Raw genomic sequence first — 13,966 nt, 5'->3', positions numbered from 1 at the left:
GCATTTGACAAAATCTAACACCCGTTCATGATTTTTAAAAAATTTTCGGTGAGCTAGAAATAGGAGAACTTCTGCCAGGCATGGTGGCTCATGCCTGTAATCCCAGCACTTTGGGAGGCCAAGGCAAGCGGATCACGAGGTCAGGAGTTCGAGACCAGCCTGACCAACATGGTGAAACCCCATCTCTACTAAAAAAAAAAGAAAAAAAAATACAAAAGTATTAGCTGGGCGTGGAGGTGCAAGAAGAGTATGGGGGAAACTGCTCCCACAATTCAATTGTCTCCTATCAGATCCCTCTCACAACATGTAGGAATTATGGGAGCTACAATTCAAGATGAGGTTTTGAGGGATACACACAGCTGAACCATAGCATTCTGCCCCTTGCCTCTCCCAAATCTCATGTCCTCACTTTTCAAAAGCAATCATGCCTTCCCAAAAGTCCTCTACATTCTTAACTCATTTCAGCATTAACTTAGAAGTCCACAGTCTAAAGTCTCATCTGAGACATGGCAAGTCCCTTCTGCCTATGAGCCTGTAAAATGAAAAGCAAGTTAGTTACTTCCTAGATACTATGGGGGTACAGGCATTGGATAAATACACCCATTTCAAATGGCAGAAATTGGCCAAAATGAAGGGGCTAAAGGCCCCATGCAAGTCTGAAATCCAGCGGGGCAGTCAAAACTCAAAGCTCCAAAGTGATCCCCTTTGACTCCATGTCTCACATCCAGGTCACGCTGATGCAAGTGGTGGGTTCCCATGCTCTTGTGCAGCTCTGCCCCTGTGAATTTGCAGGTACAGCCTCCCTTCTGGCTGCTTTTATAGGCTGGCATTGAGTGCCTGCAGCTTTTCCAGGGGCATGGTGCAAGCTGTCCGTGAATGTACCATTATGGGGTCTGAAGGATGGTAACACCCTTCTCACAGCTCTACTAGGCAGTGCCCTAGTCGGGACTCTGTGTAGGGGCTTCAACCACACAGTTCCTTTCTGCACTGCCCTAGTAGAGGTGCTCCATGAGGGCCTTGCCCTGTGGCAAACTTCTGCCTGGGGATCCAGGCATTTCCATATATCCTCTGAGTTCTAGATGGAGGTTCCTAAACTTCAGTTCTTAACATCTGTGCAACTGAAGGCTCAACACCACATGGAAGCTGTCATGGCTTTGAAGCCATGGCCCAAACTGTGCCTTGGCCCCTTTTAGGCATGGCTAGAGTGGCAGGCATTTAGGGCACCTAGTCCCTAGGCTGCACACAGCAGGGGGGCCCTGGACCCAGCCCCAAAACCATTTCTTCCTCCTAGACCTCCAGACCTGTGATGGAGGTGCTGCTGCAAAGGTCTCTGACATTCCCATTTTCCCCATTGTCTTGGCAATTAACATTTGACTTCTCATTACTTATGCAAGTTTCTGCAGCTGGCTTGAATTTCTTTTGAGAAAATATATTTTTCTTTTCTATTGCATCATCAGGCTGCAAACTGTACAAACTTTTATGCTCTGTTTGCCTTTTAGAACTGAATGCTTTTAACAGCACCTAAGTCACCTCTTGAATGCTTTGCTGCTTAGACATTTATTCCACCACCTACCCTAAATCATCTCCCTCAAGTTCAAAGTTCCACAAATCTCTAGGGCAGGGGCAAAATGCAACCAAATCTCTTTGCTAAAACATAGCAAGAGTCACCTTTACTCCAGTTCCCAACAAGTTCCTCACTCCATCTGACACCACCTCAACCTAGACTTCATTGTCCATATCACTATCAGCATTTTGGTCATACCTTTAAACAAGTCTCTAGGAAGATCCAAACTTTCTCACATCTTCCTCTCCTCTTCTGAGCCCCCCAAACTGTTCCAACCTATGCTGGTTACCCAGACCCACAGTCGCTTCCACATTTTTGGGTATCTTTACAGCAGCACCCCACTCCTGGTACCAATCAACTGTATTAGTCCATTTTCATGCTGCTAATACAGACATACCTGAGACTGGATGATTTATATAGAAAAAGAGCTTTAATTAGCTCACAATTCCATGTGGCTGGGGAGGCCGCACAATCACGCGGAAGGCAAAAGTCACATATTACATGGTGGTAGACAAGAACAAATGAGAGAGAAGTAAGAAAGTCAAAACCCCCTATAAAACTATCAGATCTTGTGAGACTTATTCACTATCATGAGAACAGTCTGAGGGAAACAGCCCCCATGGTTCAGTTATCTCCCACTGGGTCCCTTCCACAACATGTAGGACTTATGGGAGCTACAATTTAATGTGAGATTTTGGTTGGGACACACAGCCAAACCATATCAACCAGCTATGAGCAAGTGGAATTTGAAATTTTAAATACAATACCATTGACTTTAATGTGCCCAAAAATGAAAAGGGAAGTATAAGTCTAACAAAATAAGTACAAAATCTAAATGAGGAAAACTACAAAATTCTGGTAAATCATAGAACTAATTAAATGAAGCAATTCCATGTTCATAGATAGGATGACTCAATATTGTCATGATGCCAGTTCTTTCCAACTTGATATATAGATCCAATGTAATCCCAGCAATTTACATTGTGCATATTAACAAATTGCTTTAAAAGTTTATATGGAGAGGCAAAAGATCTCAAATACTCAATACAATATTCAATGGGGAAAAATAAAGTCAGAAGACTGACACTATCTTCCATTGAGATTTACTCTAAAGCAATAGTAATCAAGGCAGTGTGGTATTGGAGATCAAACAAAATATCTTTCAAAATTAACAGTGTATTTTGATAAGTAAGAACTGTGGGAGTCTAGCCGCAGATGATATAGAACTATAAAAAATGCTTAAATTTTACAAGCTAAAGAAAATAAATACCACAAAAAAAAATAGAAAAAAGGAACATTAAAGTAGCAAATATGCCAGTAAATATAAAACTAAGGTTTATCTTCTCTTAATTTATTTAAGGAACAAACTGAATATGTAAGAAAAGAAATAGTAGCAATGTGTTATGTGGTCATTAATGTATGTTGAAGTAAAAGATAACAATGATGGCACAATGGATGGAATCATAAATTGAAGACTTTTAAAATTTTTTCTCTAATTATACTTGATAGGTGATGTTAAGGTTTTATCTGGTAATCCCTTAATCTCAATGAAACTACAAAGTAGTATGGCTAAATACCAATAGAGGAAATGAAATGAAAATAAATAACATTAACCCTATCACCCCTGTACACACACACACACACACACACACACACACACGTATGCACTCATGGACACACAGATAAAGGAAACAGAAAGCCTCAAAAGGAGGAATTTAAAAACAAAACAGAAAGGTTGAGGGGAAAATAAATAATAAATTGGTAGACTTATATTCAACTATATCAAAAATTGCATTAAATATAAATGGGTTAAGTATTCTAATTAATGTCAGAGATTGTCAGACTAAATATGAAAGCAAGACCCAGGTATATGTTATTAACAAGAGATAAACTTTAAATATAAAGACACAGGTTGAAAGTTTAAAACTATTAAAATATAAACATTATCATATGTAAGCAGTAAGTATAAGGAAGCTACTATGGCTATATTAATATCAGACAAAATAGACATTAGTAGACTAAGACTTAGTAGACATAAGGAAGGACATTTCTTAATAAAAATGATAATTCCCCTGAAAGACATCTTTTTATGTGTGTACTAACAAAGCTTCAAAATAATAAAATAGAAGTTGAAGAAACTAATGGAAGAAATAATAAATAATGAAATTAATATCCATAGCTAGAGATGTTTACAACTTTCTCTTACTGAATAGATAGGTCCTTTTTAACAAAATAATCAACAGGAATATAAAAAATTTGAACTTACAATATCAACCAACCTAATATAATTAATGTTTCAAAAAATTACACCTCTAAATGCAGAATATGCTTTCTTTTAAAGTACAAATGTAATTACTAAGACAGAACATATGACAGCTCATTTAAGAATCTGCAGTAAATTTTGAGTGTTTAATATATTATTCAATAGGTCTATGAGTAAAATTTTAATCAATAACAATAAGAAGTCTATAAAATCCTCAAATATTTGGCTATATGTATTATATATAATAGATGAAGGACTATATATATATAAAATTATATATTATATATAATATTATATATAATATTATAAAAATAGATGAAGGACTAGACCAAGTGTTGGTAAACTACAACCCACAGGCCAAATATGATGTGCAGTCTGTTTTTATATGATTGAAGAATTAAGAATAATTTTTACATTTTTAACGTGTTTAAAAAATTTAAACAGGAAATGTTACATAGATTCTCTTTCACTTTCAAAGACTAAAATATTTGCTATCTGTCCCTTTATGGAAAAAAACTGTACTAAACAATTAAAAGAAAATACAGGAATAGGTCAACAAGCACATGTAAAGGTGTTCAATATTATCAGTCTCCAGATAAATGAAAATGGAAAACACTATGCAGCAATAAATGGCTAAAATTCAAAAATAAAATAGATGGACAACATTAAATGGTGGCAAGTATGTGGAACAACTGAAAGTCTTATACATTGATTGTGGTCGTGTAAAACGATACATCCATTTTGGACAAGTTCTTTGGCAGTTTTTTACAAAGTTTAGCATACATTTATTCAACTGCTAAGCAATTCTACTATTTATATACCAAGCAAAATTAAAATATATCCATATATTTATGAAACCATTTGTACAAAAATATTTATAACAGTTTTATTATGAATAGCCAAAAATAGAAAGAACTCAAGTGTCGGTAGGAGAAGCCAAATGCCAGTGATAGCAAAATGAATAGACAAATTTTGATGTATTCATATAATGGAATATTATTCAACAATATAAAAGAATGAACTACTGATACACTAGATTATAATACATACAGCTAGAGGAGAGCTGGCTTTCATTATTTCAAAGCTAAATGAAGGCACCTAGAATAGTGATGTTTGAACAGGAATTTGACATGGGAAGTAATATTTTAGGAAGATCATTTGAACTACAAGTACTAGAGCATGGATAAATTAACTGCCAAGGAGAGATGAAGAAGAGCAGAATTGCTGCACAATTTTGTGAATAAGGTCTCTGACTATTGGCATGAAGAATATGGGTTGCCTATTATCAGAATGAAATCATTCAGTGGAAATTTTTGGCAAGTTACCCATGCATCAGGCAAAAACTGGAAAGAGTGCCTTGATATTTGCTCAGAATTGCCTTGATATTTGCAGTTTCCACCTGGATATAGTACTGGTGAAAACCTGTTAATCTTAAACTCAGATTCTAGTCTTATTATATGAATGGATAGATGGTTAGATGAAAGAATAGTCTTCTCCTCTCTGGTTTATCAGTGTGTTCTGTACGAATTATTGACTTTTCTGAATCCGATCACTCTTGACATGTTTCTTTGCTAGAGAGGGTGAGAAATTGTCACTAGGTAATTTTATAGAGAAATAAATAAACATACTGAATTTTGAGAAAATTCTAGTTATATCTCATTCAGAAAGAATTGTAATCTATAACCCCCTTAGAAATAGAAATAAGATTTCTAATATTTCTGTGCTTCACAGGAATGACTTGCAAATTAATTCGTTAAGAACTCTAATGTGTACTTAGAATTAAAATCACTATATTGGTCTGACTAAAACATTATTATAAACTTTAAAATCTACCACTTTCATTAACCTTTGTAAACTCAAAATGAAACTCCATTTCACTATTAAAATAAATTATTTTCATTTTGTTCTCTTAAACTGTGCTGCCTACTATGCCATATCTATAGATCATTATTTTAGTAATTGCAGGAGATGGACTGCTTATAGGGGCTTAAGATACACAACATAATATTTGCTTCAAAATGTGTGAAGGCCAATTAAGTTTGTAGCCTACATGTGCTTTGTCAAGTGTCAGAAGCACTGAAAGTGCTTTATAATTGATTAATAAAAGTAGCTAGACTTAGTGTTGCCATACACTTTTATTGGCTCTCCAACAGCAGCAGGCAGGAACACAGAATAATTTATACATTCGACAGCTGGAACCATTTTCCCTGACACTTTGGACACCCAGATAAGTGACTTTGAGACTTGTGAAAGACAACAAAACTTTGTTAATTATTTTAACGCATTCATGTCAATGTGAGAATAAATCAGTAAATAAATGCATAAAATAAATGTGTCATTAATTTATTAATTAACATAACATTTTGATGTGTCATTTCATAGCACAGGCTACTGTAGAATATTTTATAGTTGAAATATTATTGTCATACCACAGCTTCCTGTATATAGGTAAACCATATACAGGCATATTAGTTTATAAGACTATGCAAAATTGTAAATTGGGTGAACGTAATCATTAGGTACCCACCTTGCCTTTCTACTTTTTATTCCTCTTGGATATAAATACCTTTTTCCTCTGCATATTTCATAGGCATGAAATGTGTTCTTACTGTACACTCATATTCTGTAAACATTGTTTTTCTCACCCTTTTAAATTCTCCTCTTTCCCATTCTTTCTGCTATCCACCATATGAGACTGTAGCTATTAAATTACCCAATCTGAGCCAAGATGATAGTCCAGGAGGGTGTCACCATCACTTCTTGCTCATGCATTTGTGTCATTTGTAATAGAAAACAATGTAGGATGTATACCAACATAAAGGAATGACAAATACTGGAAAGTGTATGCAAGTTGGGGAAAGATTTTTAAAGTTTGAAAATCTACAACAAATATTTGCATTTAAAAATAAAAGTCAGCAACACAGTATTCCTAGGAAGAAAGAAGAAAATGTGCTAGATATAGCAGATGGGTTGATTAACATATAACTTTCTGGAAAGCTTTTCTATACTAAAACTTTAAATTAACAGACAACTATGATTTCACTATTGGAAAATAAAAAAACTTATGAACTAAAATGTAGAACTCTCTAAGATGATAGATATGTCAAGTACACTGATTTGATCTATATAAATTATATAAATAAATTAGCAATGTACCTTGAAAATATGTACATCTATTATGCATCAAAAAAATATATTTATGTATAGAGAATAATATTCCTAAAAGCTCAATAAAATAAAATAAAATGTTTAACTCACTAGATAAAGAAAAAAATTCTAAAGAACAAAAGGTACATCAAAATAAAAGCAGAGTAGGAAGGTGGGGAGGGGAGAAATTGGTGAAAGAAATTAATACAAACAAAATCAATAAATATGTTGGAAGATTGATGCATAACAGATAAAAATACAGGTAAGTAGAAAGAAATACACACATACAGAAGTACAGACAGAAAACTGCAACTAACAAATTTAAAATGCAATTTTATATGAAAGCAAATGTATGGTTTATCATTAAAATTAAAGAACCCTGTATAACTGGCAAAATTATATATTGATAAATTTGAAAACTTCAATGACCTTATAAAAATAAATGAATTCCATTATAGCATTAAAAGTAAAATAAAAACATGGAAAAATATATTTGCAAGTTATTTCTAAATGGATTAACTTGTGCAGCCTAAGAACAGATAATTATGCTTAAAAATCATTCCAGTCAATGTAAAATTAAAGAAAACTAACTGATCATTTACTGAGCAAATATTGCCTTGATCATGTAAAAATTCTAAGATGGTAAATGTATAGAGAAAAAGTAATAAATGTAAAATAGTAATTAAAATACTAACAAATATGATATGAACTATATCAAAAGAGTAAATTATCATGAGTTGGGAAGACCTTGTCTATATTTTTAAGGATGTCTTGCAATTTGGAAATATTACATTTTTAAAAATAAAATTAATATACCATATTACCATCTTAGATTACATTATAGTGATAATTTATATTAAGTTAATAGTGATAATTTATATTAAGTTAATCTTCCTACTCTTCTGTGATGGAACATATTTCAAACTTACTTTCAACATTTTATTTAATGGTAAATATTGAGTGTAAGTTTTTTACCTGTGGTCTATGACTGAACGTCATAGTATCTGTGAACTGCGTGTAAACAAAAAAGTATTTTTCCCTCAAATATACTTCTTGTTGAGGAAAAAATATTTTTCCTCAAATATTTTTCCCTCAAATATACTTCTTGTTAGAAAATTATTTGTTAAAAATAGTTTATATCACATTATGCAAATAAGGTATTACTATTTCTCTTCGAAAAAATAAGAAGTGGTATGAGACTCGATTATGCATAGCCAGGTAACTACCAATCACAATCTCTTTTCTTTGATGTTTAGAATACTTCCCTATTACAAAAATAAAAGAAAACATATCCTACTAATAATTATTGACCTCTAGTATCTGTTTAAAGCAGCCTAACTTAGTTGGCAAATGTCAAGATAAAGGTAAGATTTACATTTGTATGTCCTTTACTTGCATTACAAAACGCAAAAGAACACAAAATCATCAATACTGTTTATAAGCAAGTAACATTACAAAATTCCATAGGGGCCAGGCACAGTGGCTCATGCCTGTAATCCCAACACTTTGGGATGCCAAGGCAGGAGGATCACTTGAGGCCAGGAGTTTGAGACCAGCCTGGGCAACACACCAAGACCCATGTCTGGGGAAAAAAAGAAAAAAAAAAAATAGCCAGGCAAGGTAGCACAGGCCTGTAGTCCCAACTACTCAGTAGGCTGAAGTGGGAAGATTGCTTGAGCACAGGAGATTGAGGCTGCCGTGAGCTATGATCATGACAATGCACTTCAGCCTGGGTAACAGAGACCCTGTCTCTGAATAAATAAATGATAAATAGAAAATTCAATAGGAAGAACAACCTAACTGTGTCCATGAGAAAGTGTAGATTATTTTTATGATAGAGAAGATCTTACTAAAGAGGATGAGATGAGATTTATCCCATTAAAAGAATCTTGTCCTGGAGCTTTGTGCAAGGTTGTTTATTCACTAATTGAGCAAGAAAAGTATCTTGTGATTGAAAAGTCTTTCCAGGTCCCCTTGAAATGGTTTCTGTGTTTTACTTCTTAGTACAGAGGCTGAATTCTATCAGTTATCTGAAAACATACAACAAACCACCCAATATTTAGTGGCTTTAAATCTCTGATATTTATTATTACTCATCAATCTACAGGAGAACTGAGTGATTCTCTCAACTGGACTGGACTCAGCTCGTATCAGCTGGCTTTTTCATGTGTCTGCAGTCCTCTGGTGGCTCAGCCGGGACTTGGATATTCTGAAATGGCCTCACTTAAATGTCTGAGAGTAGTCCAGCTGTTGACTGGAGCAACAGGGGTAACTGGGTCAATTATCTTGCATTAACTCTGTCTAGTAGGCTCTACCGAGCTCACTCACATAGCAGTGGTAGGATATGAAGAGCAAAAGGGGAAGTCCCAATGGGTAAGTCTTTTCAAACCTCTCTTTACTTGGCTAATTCCCTTAGTCAAAACAAGTCGCATGGCTAACTCAGATTCAAGGGATGAGGAAATAGGTTTTTTGTTTGTTTGTTTGTTTTTTTTTTAATGAGAGGTGGGGGGAATTATAGATACTTTAATGTAATTGGAAAAAACACCAAAGCGAAGCCTCTGTCAAATAACACCATCTGCTCTAGTGTTTCTGACACCCTTTAATATTTTGAAGCAAGAACTTTATGGAGTAATTGATAATTATTCAATTTTTCATCAATTCCTCAGTTTGGCCAGGTCCTCCTTTATTTTGGTTGTATATATATGTTAGGTCAAGTGAATGATAATTTCGTTATTTTACAACTATTTTATATTAACAGAAGATCATTTTATTTACAAAGAACTCTAAAATTACTTCGATTACAGTTGAAGCATTTGTTTTTAAAATGAGAATGAATTACAGTTGAAACATTTGTTTTAAAATTGAGAATGAGAGGCCAGGCATGGTGGCTCACTCCTGTAATCCCAGCACTTTGGGAGGCCGAGGCGGGTGGATCACCTGAGGTCGGGAGTTCAAGACCAACCTGACCAACATGGAGAAACCCCGTCTCTACTAAAAATACAAAATTAGCCAGGCATGGTGGTACATGCCTGTAATCCCAGCTACTCGGGAGGCTGAGGCAGGAATAAAAAATAAAATAAAATAAAATAAAATAAAAAATAAAATAAAATAAAATAAAAAATAAAAATAAATAAAAAATAAAATTGAGAATGAGCTCATTGATAGGGAGAAATATATTCAAGTGGGCTTACTTGGCAAATATTTTTGACTATACAGATGACCTTATAAAAATAAATGAATTAGATTGTAGCATTAAAAGTAAAATAAAAACATGGAAAAATATATTTGCAAGTTATTTCTAAATGGATTAACTTGTGCAGCCTAAGAACAGACAATTATGCTTAAAAATTTCAAGACCTCATAAGTGGCATTATGGATACTGCTTATAAGCTGCAAGTTATTTGGCAAAGCTTCTTCTCTTAAACTTTCAATGTAGAATAAAGAATTTCTGAAGTAGTGCACTCTATCCATTTATTGACTACCAAAAATGTGATATAAGTACTAACACCACAAAATTATTTTGAAGATTACTTCGGCTTAGACAACCTTAAAATTGAACTTTGAACTTGAATTTTATTTCCTATGACTTGCCAGTGTGGTGGAACTTACCAATAACTACTTATTAATACGAGATTGAAAAACTAAGTGTATGAATTTAACTCAGAGTCTTGGAGAAATGCAGTGATTCTTAACATAAGGTGTTGACTGGAAGTAGACATCCTTTATGTTGTGGGTCCTACATCGGTTCCTTATTAGACCTGTCCCAAACCTAAGGATTGGCTGATCTGTCTTACAGGGATAGGCACTTTCAATCAGGCTGCCCAGAAGGGGTACTTCTTCCTATAAGATAAAATCATCACTACAGGGTGATCCCCGTGGCTTAGAAATAAAACAAGAGGAGATTAGACCCCAGAGGTTACACCAAGAGCTGGAGTTTAATCTGTTTAAAATGTCTAATTCAGTAATTAATTCATTAATCCCTTTAGACTTTCTAAGTATATGAGCTAAAATTAATTGTTAAAAATTTTATTTTATTTATTTATTTATTTATTTATTTTTTTGAGACGGAGTCTCACTCTGCCGCCCAGGCTGGAGTGCAGTGGCCGGATCTCAGCTCACTGCAAGCTCCGCCTCCTGGGTTTAAGCCATTCTCCTGCCTCAGCCTCCCGAGTAGCTGGGACTACAGGCGCCCGCCACGTCGCCCGGCTAGTTTTTTTTGTATTTTTTAGTAGAGACGGGGTTTCACCGTGTTAGCCAGGATGGTCTTGATCTCCTGACCTCGTGATCCGCCCGTCTCGGCCTCCCAAAGTGCTGGGTTTACAGGCTTGAGCCATCGCGCCCGGCCTAATTGTTAAAAACTTTAAGCAACATTGAGTTGATTATAAACTACATTAGAACGAAAACTATTGATTTTATTCCAAATTTGGGTTATTTGCTTGCCATCACATTGATAACAAAGATTAAATACAATGATTATTTTTATATCAAAGAAATGTGAAAACTATAGAATTTTAGCCAATTCAAGAGTTTGTTTAAAAGCTCATTTTTATTTTTACTCACAGTAAAAATTCCTCCTGATGGAGGAAACAGATGGAGAATGGAATTGCATACTTATCACATTATTTGGCAGATATAGCATACCTTGTTTAAAAGAATGGTGAACATATTTGGAAATGCAAAAGCAAATATGTCTATATAAAATAAAAAGGAAGACATTGTAGAAAATATGAACAATTATTATAATGTAACAGTTAATAGCTTGATTATATAAATAACTAAATAAAATACATAACATAAATACATAAAAGATCTAAAATAAAACTACTGAATCATAGATGAGTAAATGAATGCCATATGTATTTTACAAATGAAGAAATGCAACCAACAACATAAACTAAGTAAAAAATTATAACCAGCATTAGTAAATGAAGGCAGGCAATAAAAATAATCACGAGGTTTCACCTATCCAATCAACCTGAAAAGGGAGGGAAAAAAACAAAGAGCAAATACAGTGAAATTGATATTTTCTTACGTTGTTGATGGCATTTTCAATATATATATTTAATATAACATTTTACATGGACATTTTGTGAATATCTTTCAAATCTTAAAAAATGTTTGTATGCTTTATTTTTATTATACCACCTCTGGAAAGCTAGCACATAAATCTAACACAAACCGAGAAAAAAGTACATGTAGAAATTTGTTAATGTCAATAATTTTTATAATGTTAGAAAACTGAAAGCAATGTAAATGGCCAGACATATGAGTCTATTAAATTGTGTTATATGCTTTATATCTATAAAGAACACCTTATAGACATTAAAACTGTTGGCTTTGAAATAATAGGAAATGAAAAAGTGTATACAAATGATATTCAAACTATGGACATCGCTATGTTAGAGCAAAGCTAACTGTAATATTTTGATTTAAAATTAGCACTAGGAAATTGGTTAACTCTTTAAATATTCAAAGAAGGTTGATTCCATACCTCATATAATACAAGAAAATAAACTGAAATGACATCATATAATGTAACTGGGGAAAAAAAATAGAGCATAAAAGCTAGAAAAATATGGCACCATAACAATTGGGTTTTGGATGAAAAAATACTTGCTTAGCTTTAAAGTGTTAAAGGAAAATATATTGTTCATAAATATATTGGTGATATTTAAACTTCTAATTGTCAAATAAAAAGATGACTAAAATTAATGGTAAACATTAAAATGAAAAATATTTGAAACAGAATAAAATTAGAATTCTTAAAATAAGAGTAACAAAAAATTCATAAGTACATATGAGATTCCAGTAGGTAACTAAAGTAATCCACATAAAGGAGAAGAAATATCTAATGTAATTAGGAAAATATAAAAATATTGAGCTTAATATGAGTGAAAGAAATGTTAACTTGAAAATAAAACACTTCCCTTTATTTTTCAAATTAGGAAAGCTTAACTGGTTATGTACAACACAGGGAAAGGTAGGGCAAAATGGGCATTTACAAAAGCCTGAAGGTATTAACAACTGATATAGCTTTACTTGGAAAAAATTTGGCAAAATATATCAAAATGTATAGTCTTTCGTTCAGTAATTTCATTTCTAAAAATCTGTGCTAAGGTAAAAACTTGAAATGTAGTTAAATAAAGATTTTGACATGACAAAGTTTATTGTAGCGGTATCTAACTGGAAATAATCATTGTGTCCAACATAAGGTTAATGATAAAGTAAATTCTAGTGTCTATATGATAGAATATTATAGACCTTCTAAGAATCTGAATGTTTAAAGAAGCAAATGTAAACTGAAAATTAAAATAAATATTTAATATTTAATTTTTTTAATTTTTAAATATCATAGGAAATTAACAGAAATTCAACTGTTAAATTTCTAATGGTAGTTTTTTCTGAGTTTTATAATTACGGTAAAATTACACTGTATTCTCTCTGTTTTCTCCTCCCTTTATAGGTGGCTTGGATGAGTGAAACCTCATGATTACTTTTATTGCCTTCCTTCAACTGCTAATGAATAAAGTTCTAACTGTTGCATAGTTTTTGCTGTTGGTTGCATTTTTTGATTTCTAAATATTTTCTTTTTATTGTACACCATGCAATAATAGCTACTGCTTTATAATCATGTTTTTATAATTTGTTAATGTAGAATTATAATTGTCAGAGTACATTCATAAAGTCATAAAATGCCGTTCAAATATGTCTGCTGCTATTTTTACAGTACATTGTATCTTTGAACTACCATCATTTCTGTATTTGCATCTTTTGAATTTTTAGTTCCAGCTCCAATAGAAAAAGTGTCCTTTACAGGGCAAGTGATAATCTGTCAATATCAGTTAGTTGAGCCTCAATTTTTACATCACTTTCTTCCATCTTTGTGATAAAATATCAATTGGAACAGAAGGAATAGTATTATAGGGGATAACTAAAAGTAGCCAGTGCATATTATTAGCCTTTTATTCTCTTGAACATGGTTTTTAAAAATC

At 33.1% G+C, this 13,966-nt stretch overlaps 1 long non-coding RNA gene across 1 annotated transcript in view; it reads left to right on the top strand.

Moving 5' to 3' along the window:
• Positions 1-13,522, top strand: part of LOC110743456 — a 48,579-nt gene extending 35,057 nt beyond the window's left edge. The window contains exon 4 of the long non-coding RNA XR_004183710.1: positions 13,438-13,522. This is a non-coding gene — a long non-coding RNA (uncharacterized LOC110743456). The remainder of the gene's footprint in view (positions 1-13,437) is intronic.
• The last annotated feature ends 444 nt before the right edge of the window (positions 13,523-13,966 follow it).

The sequence above is a fragment of the Papio anubis genome, chromosome 5 (assembly GCF_008728515.1).
Source record: "Papio anubis isolate 15944 chromosome 5, Panubis1.0, whole genome shotgun sequence".
NCBI lineage: Eukaryota > Metazoa > Chordata > Mammalia > Primates > Cercopithecidae > Papio > Papio anubis.
This window is presented reverse-complemented; position numbering and strand designations above follow the sequence as displayed.